This window comes from Schistocerca piceifrons, chromosome 4, assembly GCF_021461385.2.
Source record: "Schistocerca piceifrons isolate TAMUIC-IGC-003096 chromosome 4, iqSchPice1.1, whole genome shotgun sequence".
NCBI lineage: Eukaryota > Metazoa > Arthropoda > Insecta > Orthoptera > Acrididae > Schistocerca > Schistocerca piceifrons.
This window is the reverse complement of record NC_060141.1, coordinates 332,859,384-332,870,763: the sequence shown is the minus strand read 5'-3', so window position 1 is coordinate 332,870,763 and position 11,380 is coordinate 332,859,384. Positions and strand designations below refer to the sequence as shown.

The 11,380-nt window shown below is 41.8% G+C and overlaps 1 non-coding gene across 1 annotated transcript; it reads right to left on the bottom strand.

Moving 5' to 3' along the window:
* Positions 1–7,174: 7,174 nt before the first annotated feature.
* Positions 7,175–7,251, bottom strand: Trnat-ugu. Its single transcript has one exon. It is a non-coding gene; the product is annotated as a tRNA-Thr (tRNA).
* Positions 7,252–11,380: the final 4,129 nt, after the last annotated feature.

The following is an 11,380-nucleotide window of genomic DNA, read 5'->3' as shown; positions in this document are numbered from 1 at the left end:
TTACGAATTTACTGTCTCTGATGAACACACGTCCAGATCATCCGACTCTCAAAACTCCGCCTTCTCTCCCCCCACATCCACCACTGCTGGCGGCTCACCTCCAACTGTGCAACGCTACACGCTGTTCACATCCAACTGCCCAACACTACAATAGCGAATATTACAACAATGCCAACCAGCCACAGACTGCACACAGCACAACCAGTGATTTTCATACAGAGCGCTACGTGGCGTTACCAATATAAAAACCTAAACAGCCCACTGTGTATCCAGAAAGAGATTTTCACTGTGCAGCGGAGTGTGCGTTGATATGAAACTTCCTGGCAGATTAAAACTGTGTAGTCAATGAGATTCCAGTCGACGACGACCACCGAAAACGTGTCTGGAGACGCCCTAGACAGCGATGTGATAGCATCCTGACTGTCACCCGACAACCATGAGTGATGGTGTGGGGAGCCATTTCGTTTCATAGCAGGACCCCTTTGGCTGTCGTCCGCGGAACCGTTACAGCACAGCGGTACTTTGCCCTTCATGGCAAGCCATCCAGGGCTTATATTTCAGCAAAATAATACCCGCCCGCACGCGTCGAGAGTTTCTGTTGCTTGTCTTCCTGCTTGCCAAACCCTACCTTGGCCAGCAAGCTGTCCGGATCTCTCCTCTAATGAGAACGTTTGGAGCATTATGGGCAGGTACATCCACTCAGCTCGGGATTTTGACGATCTAAGTGAACAGTTGTACAGAATTTGGCACGTTATACCTTAGGAGGACATCCAATACCTCTATCAATCAATGCCAAGTCGAATAACTAAGCAGTTATTGCATAAGGGCCAGAGGTGAACCAACGCGTTATTGGCTTGCTCATTAGTGAAGCTCTTTCTCTTGAATTAATCACCCAATGTTTCTGAAACTGTAATCATTTGGCCGGCCGTTGTGGCCGAGCCGTTGTAGGTGCTTCAGTCTGGAACCGCGCAACCGCTACGGTCGCAGGTTCGAATCCTGCCTCGGGCATTGATGTGTGTGATATCCTTAGGTTAGTTAGGTTTAAGTAGTTCTAAGTTCTAGGGGACTGATGACCTGAGATGTCAAGTCCCATAGTGCTCAGAGCCATTTGAACCATTTGTAATCATTTGTTTGTCTGCACATGTACGTCACATCTACCGATTTCCGTCCTATACCCCTCCCATGAACCATGGACCTTGCCGTTGGTGGGGAGGCTTGCGTGCTTCAGCGATACAGATAGCCGTACCGTAGGTACAACCACAACGGAGGGGTATTTGTTGAGAGGCCAGACAAACGTGTGGTTCCTGAAGAGGGGCAGCAGCCTTTTCAGTAGTTGCAAGGGCAACAGTCTGGATGATTGACTGATCTGGCCTTGTAACAATAACCGAAACGGCCTTGCTGTGCTGGTACCGCGAACGGCTGAAAGCAAGGGGAAACTACGGCCGTAATTTTTCCCGAGGGCATGCAGCTTTACTGTATAATTAAATGATGATGGCGTCCTCTTGGGTAAAATATTCCGGAGGTAAAATAGTCCCCCATTCGGATCTCCGGGCGGGGACTACTCAAGAGGATGTCGTTATCAGGAGAAAGAAAACTGACGTTCTACGGATCGGAGCGTGGAATGTCAGATCCCTTAATCGGGCAGGTAGGTTAGAAAATTTGAAAAGGGAAATGGATAGGTTAAAGTTAGATATAGTGGGAATTAGTGAAGTTCGGTGGCAGGAGGAACAAGACTTCTGGTCAGGTGACTACAGGGTTATAAACACAAAGTCAAATAGGGGTAATGCAGGAGTAGGTTTAATAATGAATAGGAAAATAGGAACGCAGGTAAGCTACTACAAACAGCATAGTGAACGCATTATTGTGGCCAAGATAGATACGAAGCCCACACCTACTACAGTAGTACAAGTTTATATGCCAACTAGCTCCGCAGATGACAAAGAAATTGAAGAAATGTATGATGAAATAAAAGAAATTATTCAGATAGTGAAGGGAGACGAAAATTTAATAGTCATGGGTGACTGGAATTCGAGTGTAGGAAAAGGGAGAGAAGAAAACGTAGTAGGTGAATATGGATTAGGGCTAAGAAATGAAAGAGGAAGCCGCCTGGTAGAGTTTTGCACAGAGCACAACTAAATCATAGCTAACACTTGGTTTAAGAATCATGATAGAAGGTTGTATACATGGAAGAACCCAGGAGATACTAAAAGGTATCAGATAGATTATATAATAGTAAGACAGAGATTTAGGAACCAGGTTTTAAATTGTAAGACATTTCCAGGGGCAGATGTGGACTCTGATCACAATCTGTTGGTTACGACCTGTAGATTAAAACTGAAGAAACTGCAAAAAGGTGGGAATTTAAGGAGATGGGACCTGGATAAACTGAAAGAACCAGAGGTTGTACAGAGTTTCAGGGAGAGCATCAGGGAACAATTGACAGGAATGGGGGAAAGAAATACAGTAGAAGAAGAATGGGTAGCTTCGAGGGATGAAGTAGTGAAGGCAGCAGAGGATCAAGTAGGTAAAAAGAAGAGGGCTATTAGAAATCCTTGGGTAACAGAAGAAATATTGAATTTAATTGATGAAATGAGAAAATATAAAAATGCAGTAAATGAAGCAGGCAAAAAGGAATACAAACGTCTCAAAAATGAGATCGACAGGAAGTGCAAAATGGCTAAGCAGGGATGGCTCGAGGACAAATGGAAGGATGTAGAGGCTTATCTCACTAGGGGTAAGATAGATACCGCCTACAGGAAAATTAAAGACACCTTTGGAGAAAAGAGAACCACTTGCATGAACATCAAGAGCTCAGATGGAAACCCAGTTCTGAGCAAAGAAGGGAAAGCAGAAAGGTGGAAGGAGTATAGAGAGGGTCTATACAAGGGCGATGTACTTGAGGACAATATTATGGAAATGGAAGAGGATGTAGAGGAAGATGAAATGGGAGATGCGATACTGCGTGAAGAGTTTGACAGAGCACTGAAAGACCTGAGTCGAAACAAGGCCCCCGGAGTAGACAACATTCCATTGGAACTACTGACGGCCTTGGGAGAGCCAGTCCTGACAAAACTCTACCATCTGGTGAGCAAGATGTATGAAACAGGCGAAATACCCTCAGACTTCAAGAAGAATATAATAATTCCAATCCCAAAGAAAGCAGGTGTTGACAGATGTGAGAATTACCGAACAATCAGTTTAATAAGCCACAGCTGCAAAATACTAACACGAATTCTTTACAGACGAATGGAAAAACTAGTAGAAGCCGACCTCGGGGAAGATCAGTTTGGATTCCGTAGAAATACTGGAACACGTGAGGCAATACTGACCCTACGACTTATCTTAGAAGAAAGATTAAGGAAAGGCAAACCTACGTTTCTAGCATTTGTAGACTTAGAGAAAGCTTTTGACAATGTTGACTGGAATACTCTCTTTCAAATTCTGAAGGTGGCAGGGGTAAAATACAGGGAGCGAAAGGCTATTTACAATTTGTACAGAAACCAGTTGGCAGTTATAAGAGTCGAGGGACATGAAAGGGAAGCAGTGGTTGGGAAGGGAGTAAGACAGGGTTGTAGCCTCTCCCCGATGTTATTCAATCTGTACATTGAGCAAGCAGTAAAGGAAACAAAGGATAAATTCGGAGTAGGTATTAAAATCCATGGCGAAGAAATAAAATCTTTGAGGTTCGCCGATGACATTGTAATTCTGTCGGAGAGAGCAAAGGACTTGGAAGAGCAGTTGAACGGAATGGATGGTGTCTTGAAGGGAGGATATAAGATGAACATCAACAAAAGCAAAACGAGGATAATGGAATGTAGTCGAATTAAGTCGGGTGATGCTGAGGGAATTAGATTAGGAAATGAGACACTTAAATTAGTAAAGGAGTTTTGCTATTTGGGGAGCAAAATAACTGATGATGGTCGAAGTAGAGAGGATATAAAATGTAGACTGGCAATGGCAAGGAAAGCGTTTCTGAAGAAGAGAAATTTGTTGACATCGAATATAGATTTAAGTGTCAGGAAGTCATTTCTGAGAGTATTTGTATGGAGTGTAGCTATGTATGGAAGTGAAACATGGACGGTAAATAGTTTGGACAAGAAGAGAATAGAAGCTTTCGAAATGTGGTGCTACAGAAGAATGCTGAAGATTAGATGGGTAGATCACATAACTAATGAGGAGGTACTGAATAGGATTGGGGAGAAGAGGAGTTTGTGGCACAACTTGACCAGAAGAAGGGATCGGTTGGTAGGACATATTCTGAGGCATCAAGGGATCACCAATTTAGTATTGGAGGGCAGCGTGGAGGGTAAAAATCGTAGGGGGAGACCAAGAGATGAATACACTAAGCAGATTCAGAAGGATGTAGGTTGCAGTAGGTACTGGGAGATGAAGAAGCTTGCACAGGATAGAGTAGCATGGAGAGCTGCATCAAACCAGTCTCAGGATTGAAGACCACAACAACAACAACAACCGATAATTCGTTTTTTTTTTGTCTTAGAGTGTACTGTTACCTGGCAAAATAATTTCTTCACTGAATTAGGAATATTATATGAGTGATTTGGAACTTGAATGTAAGCCACTAAATGCAGCCAGCAGCCGGACACATCTTGTCAAAATAAAGTTGTATCATTCCCATTGCTTGCATGGTAACCAATAAATCGCTTAGTTGGACGCATAAGAACCTTTTCTCCTGAGGCGTTTGACATTTTTGCTATCAGATATCAAGTTTACATCTAAGTGAGCTTAACAATTCTTATTCGTCGGAAGAGTCGTAGCATACGGAATCCCTGAATATCGTGGTGTCACAGTCCTGCTGTGAATGGTATCGGCATTTGTGATATACAGGCCACTTAGAACAGGTTGACTTAGCGATTAGATCGCGTGATTTTTCATTTTGACAACTGAGGTTCATTTCGTCATTTACATTGAAAAATGTGTCTTCAGGAGCTGCTAATGAAATAAACTTTCATACGCTATCCGTTTCAACCAACCTCTCGTCTTCGGGTTAATAAACATATTTACTTAACCCTGTATAGTTTCGTTCTTAATATAATCTGGAAATACTGGAGAAAAAGGGCTCCTTCGGCATTGAAACCAGCGTCAACAGTAAAATGTATTAATAAAGCTGAAACGTAAAATAACTTTAGTAACTGAGGTTCCTGTCTTTTTGGAGGCCAATGTATGACAACTGATTGTCATATATCAGTTCTTTCGCCTCGAATTCACCTGAACCAGTTATAGTTAACCCGTTGTACGGAAGTTCAGTCTCGTTCGGAAAGTATCTGTTATTATCAAACCAATAAGTTTAATGGAGAGCAACCTATCAGTCGCTGCGAACTGTCGACAGTGGTGGTAAAAATTTTTCCTGTGTTACGGCTGCATGATATCTAATACAAAAGTAGCAATTTTGCAGACCTGATTAATAAAAGACAGCTGGACAACAAACATTTATTCGCAGTATGCCTGAGGCAACGTACTGGAGGAGCTAGTAAATATGAGTATCATTCTTTCTAGAGAGGAATATGAATAATGTCGTTGTATATTGAAATTGTAAGTATTGTACGAAGTGGTACAGTAACGTTTCTACAATACGTAAAAAATTTCTGTTAGTTGTGTCAGCAAAAATGAATGAGCACTAAAACTGAACTTATATTCCTTGGATTTCGGAACACATGAGTAGAACGAGAGAATGTTCGGACATAGTGTGCATCCACACTGAAGTTACATTGACAGCCGTCAAGGCTCTTGCAGGAATCGGATAAAGCTATGAGCAATGAGTGTAGTGGACAGTGGACGCTAAATATGTAGTGTGAAAGTTGAGAATTTGGGTTGGCTGGGAAGCTTGCTCGGATAGCCGAAGCGGTTTAGGCAACCGCTCGCGTAAAGCGGAAAATCCGGGTTCGAGTCCCGGTCCGGCACAAAAGTTCACTTGTCGCCATTTAAGTATTTTTAATACTGATATATACGGCCGCTGATCATAAATAGCTGTCTGTCTTTTCTTTCGTACACACACACACACACACACACACACACACACACACACACACACACACATATATATATATATATATATATATATATATGTGTGTGTGTGTGTGTGTGTGTGTGTGTGTGTGTGTGTGTGATGAATGCAGCCCTATTGACAAGGCTGCTGTCATATTGAAAGACGGGAATGTCCACAGCCCACTCATTATGAAAATGTAGAAGAAATTGCAGCACTTCGTCATCAACAGTGTTGAAATACACATCCTGGTTGTGAACCAGGACGTATTTCAACACTGTTGATGACACACACACACACACACACACACACACACACACACACACACATATATATATATATATATATATATATATATATATTTGTGTGTGAACAAGGACGTGTATTTCAACACTGTTGATGACGAAGTGCTGCAATGAAATACACTGTTGATACAACAGCCTTGCCAATAGGACTGCATTCATCATACGTTCCTGGTTTGACGAACACTGAGGCACAGTGAGGAATCGGACCTGACTCTAGTACTCGCGCCTCTACTGCCCCTCCAGATCATCGATCTTAATCCTACTGTTAATGTCTGGGACAATTTGGAACTGCGAGCGAAACCTAAGTTAACATCCCCGTCATGTGGATAACTCTACGGAATCTAATAATCTATGAGTTAATGATAATTAATTGAAACCCTCAGCTGCCGACAGGTATCGTTGATATTCCTCGATGAGGACAGCTGAAAATGTGTGCCCCGACCGGCACTCGAACCCGGGATCTCCTGCTTACAGGGCAGACGCTCTGTCCATCTGAGCCACCGAAGACACAGATGAGTAGCGCGACTGCAGGGACTTATCCCTTGCTCGCCTCCCGTGAAACCCACATTCCAAACTGTCCACAATTCTACATATCTAATGTACCTAATAGACATTTGCCCATCCACTCATTACACGCGCACACTTTTGCGATTCCCATAAGAGTTCGGGCAACCTGTGCACATTCGCACAGGCGAAGGTCAATGGCTGGGTAACCTTTAACTATATATATGAAGATAGTAACTGCTCCCGACAGAACAGATACCATTGATGACCGTGCAGCTTCTCTAGAATAAATGATAATTAATTGAAACCCTCAGCTGCCGACCGGTGTTGCTGATATTCCTCGATGGGGACGAATGAAAATGTGTGCTCCGACCGGGACTCGAACCCGGGATCTCCTGCTTACATGGCAGACGCTCTATCCATCTGAGCCACCGAGGAAGCAGATAAATAGCGCGCTTGCAGGGACTTATCCCTTGCACGCTTCCCGTGAGACCCGGTCGGGTCACACATTTTCAGCTTTCCCTATCGAGGAATATCAACTACACCTGTCGGCAGCTGAGGGTTTCAATTAATTATCATTTATTCTAGAGAAGCTGCACGGTCATCAATGGTATCTGTTCTTTCGAGAACAGTTACTATCTTCATAATCAATGAGTTGTTAATGTGGATATGGCATTCCCAAAAAACACATAGATTCTCTTCCTCGCGAGTCGAGGCCGTTATCATGCCTAGAGGCGTTTTTACACGCTTTTGGTGTGATGGCTACAGAGGGTGACTAAATTTTCGTCCGATGCGCTTATCTCCTGCTCGCATCGATACTCTTTGTTAATGAAATTCTGAAGTTGACCTATCGTTAGCATCTGTGCTTTTAGTTTTTGTTGTAGAATTGGAATCTACAAGTCACGTTACCATTCTCACTTGCGTAAATTGTTATGGAAAGTGTAGATGACACGTCAGAGAAGCTGATGCGTTTGAGTTACAGCAAATGGCTTGAAGAATGTTTGATGCCATGTGATGAAGCAGGCGAAAAACTGGCTGCCACTAAGCTTCAGGTAAAACATTCGGCCAGAACTGCTGTATAATTTTCGAATGCTCATAAAAGCGATACGTTAATTTATTGTCCAAGGTAAATACGTATGTTAGTACCACAAAATTCCATCTCCACGGGCGGTGAATATACTGTTGGTCAGATACAGTCTGTAAAGCCTGTAAAGGTATTGCAGGGTAGGTTAGGATGAAAAATTAGTGTTAAGAAAAAAATCCGTACATTGCACTGTTTCCGATTTAATTATCGTCAAAGCTAGCCAATCAGGTCGTTATACGTGCAAATTCAAGCAGCCTTCCAGAAACAGTGTCTCCAGTCGTGTTCTTAGTTTGGTTCCGCAAACCGAACAGACGTAGCTTTTGCTCACCTGGCTTAAATTTATCACTTACGAAGTAGGCACAGCCGGCCGGTGTGGCCGACCGGTTCTAGGCGCTACAGTCTGGAGCTGCGCGACCGCTACGGTCGCAGGTTCGAATCCTGCCTCGGGCAGTTAGGTTTAAGTAGTTCTAAGTTCTACGGGACTGATGACCTCTGAAGTTAAGTCCCATAGTGCTCAGAGCCATTTGAACCATTTTTTTTAAATAGGCAAATTTTAACCGGTAATCAGCAACACACAGACTTACAAATTGTAAGTAGGCTGTTTAGGTTTTTTTATTGGTAACGCCACCTCTGTGTAAAAATCACTGGCTGTGCTGTGTGCAGTCTGTGTCTAGTTTGCATTGTTGTCTGCCATTGTAGTGTTAGGCAGCGGCAGCTGGAGGTGAACAGCGCGTAGCGCAGTTGGAGGTGAGCCGCCAGCAGTGGTGGATGTGGGGAGAGAGATGGCGGAGTTTTGTAATTTGTCATGAACTGCTATATATATTATGACTATTAAGGTAAATACATTGTTTGTTCTCTATTAAAATCTTTCATTTTGCTAACTATGCCTATCAGTAGTTAGTGCCTTCCGTAGTTTGAATCTTTTATTTAGCTGGCAGTAGTGGCGCTCGCTGTGTTGCAGTAGTTCGAGTAACCAAGATTTTTGTGAGGTAAGCGATTTGTGAAACGCATAGGTTAATGTTAGTCAGGGCCATTCTTTTGTAGGGATTTCTGAAAGTCAGATTGCGTTGCGCTAAAAATATTGTATGTCAGTTTAAGCACAGTCATGTATAAATTGTTCAAAGGGGACGTTTCTCTCAGCATATTGGTCTCAAGCTACACAAGACCGAGTAAAACATAGCATCATAATGATGAAACATTTCGAACAATCTGAATTTTCCAGTCTTGTGAAATATTTTGAAGACATGTTGCACAAGAATCAGTACCTGACAAACCCATACAGCCCCTCAGAACTCATCCGCATTTGCTTAATCAAATTACCTGAACATTTACGACATATTATTTTAGCAGGACGTTGCAAAGAAGACATTGAGGCTTTTCAGGGACTGTTACAAGAACTGGAAATTGACACTGACAATCGGGGAACGCGGAAACAGGAGCACAACAATTACAGATCACATTCGTCACAATTCCGCGATGAAAGAAATAATAACTGGACACGACAAGGCTATTCTCACAACACATATCGTGACCAAAACAGACACCACCCGTATGACAATCGTTGGCAGAGTAGCAATAATTACAGGGAAAGATCACCTCTCCACGGTAATGACTATCACAGAGACAATCAGAGAAACAGACAGTATGGGAACCAAAATAATTATTATCAAGGGAGACAGAATAACTTCAGATGCAACGGTCCAGCGCGCAGTTACGATTCAGGGAGAAATTCTCCACCACGTGACCGACAAGAAAGAAACTATGGAATCTACCGACATGACGACAGACGATATGATCGTAACGACAGACCTGAATTGCATCAGAACTGGCGGGATTCAAATAGAACAGACCCCTCTCGACAAGGTGAATTTGTAGAAGTTAGGTCTCCTAATCCCAGTAACGACGCGCGCCAACAAAGAAACAGACAATGACTCGCCGCTGGCTCAGGGAAAAATAACGTAGACGCTAACCTTGAGAAAAATTCCAGTTTTCTTTACCGACGTATACCACATGATAATTGCGTTAAAGTTGAAACTCTGAGTACTTTGAAGAGTAAAAGATTGTACCACATTTCAAATGTAAAACCGTTTATTGAAAGATAATCTGCTTTTTAAATTTGTCTTTGCCATAAAATTTTTCACATCACATTTCCAGTATGCTTTGTCAGACTTAAGAAACTGTTAACATGCAACACTGTTTGAAGTTAAATATCCAGTCAAGAACCAAGAGAATTTATTTAAACAGAAATTACGAATGCATTGTTATTGTGAACAGATGACACAGTGTTATTGTGTGTGTACATTCTTGCTTGTTAGTTGCATGATTACGTAACGACTATAAGGCTTACATACTTAGAACATATACTGGTACTGCTAATGAGATTTTAAAGCAACATTTTGGTTTACTTGAAAATACATTCTGGATTTAAAGTACTTTCAGTGAGATACCAGATGACACAGTGGTTAGTTTATGTGACAGCTACACGATTTTATCACGACGCTACTAATGAGTGACAATTTACAATGTTGCTTTTGTAGTGTTTCTGTTTTATATCTGCACAGTTTTCTGTTTTATTCTGGAAAGTAAAGTATAGCAACAATGAGACAGCTTTTTCTGTAGCACAACAATACGTTAGTGTACAATAGTTTCTTCATCACGCCAATAAGCATAATAACTACGATATCTAAACACAAAGCATTTCACTTTTGTTTATCACGAGGTAAGTACATTGGCTTCTGCAGAACTTAGCTTTCGGAGGACAATAACTACGACACTTCCACAGAGATTATCTCACAACAAGATGCACAGTTTAGCGCTACAGGACACGTATTTGAGTGATTAATTTTGTACTTAAAACATTTATTTTTAAAAATATTTAAAGTACAATGATACAAAGGTTTTCCGTGATACATTTCATTCCACTGCTGTAATCTGTAACACCTGAGGATATAATTACATTAATCCTCAGGGGGGTACACGCTTACTTTGTGTACCACGTGTTTGGCAATCACAAGGAGCCCTAGCTAATATGGTATCTGCTTATACAACTTTACACATCGGTACCATATTTCTCTAACACATAAATTACACAGCTATCTGATTATTTAACAGAGAAACAACATTTTTTTGCTACATCAGTGACACATGTTTACGCAATTACACAGTTGGGTAACTTCACACTTACGAAATTGTATTTTGTCTGTACTTTGTGAACTGTTCATATTTTTCGGAACCATTGTGATCCTATGAGAGCTTTGAATGGTGTATTTGGTATGGGATCATGATTTTTGAAGTGCGTTTGAGGCGGATGACACTTTTGACATGAGCAGAGAATTTTTTTAGGTTTTGACATTATTGCAAAAAGCTACGACGTTTTTGAGATTTGACTGAGGTGTTATGATGTTATTATTATGACGACGATGTGTATTATGCTGTTGAGGTATGTTTATGATCAATGAGATGATGCTATATGAGGAATTTGATTAT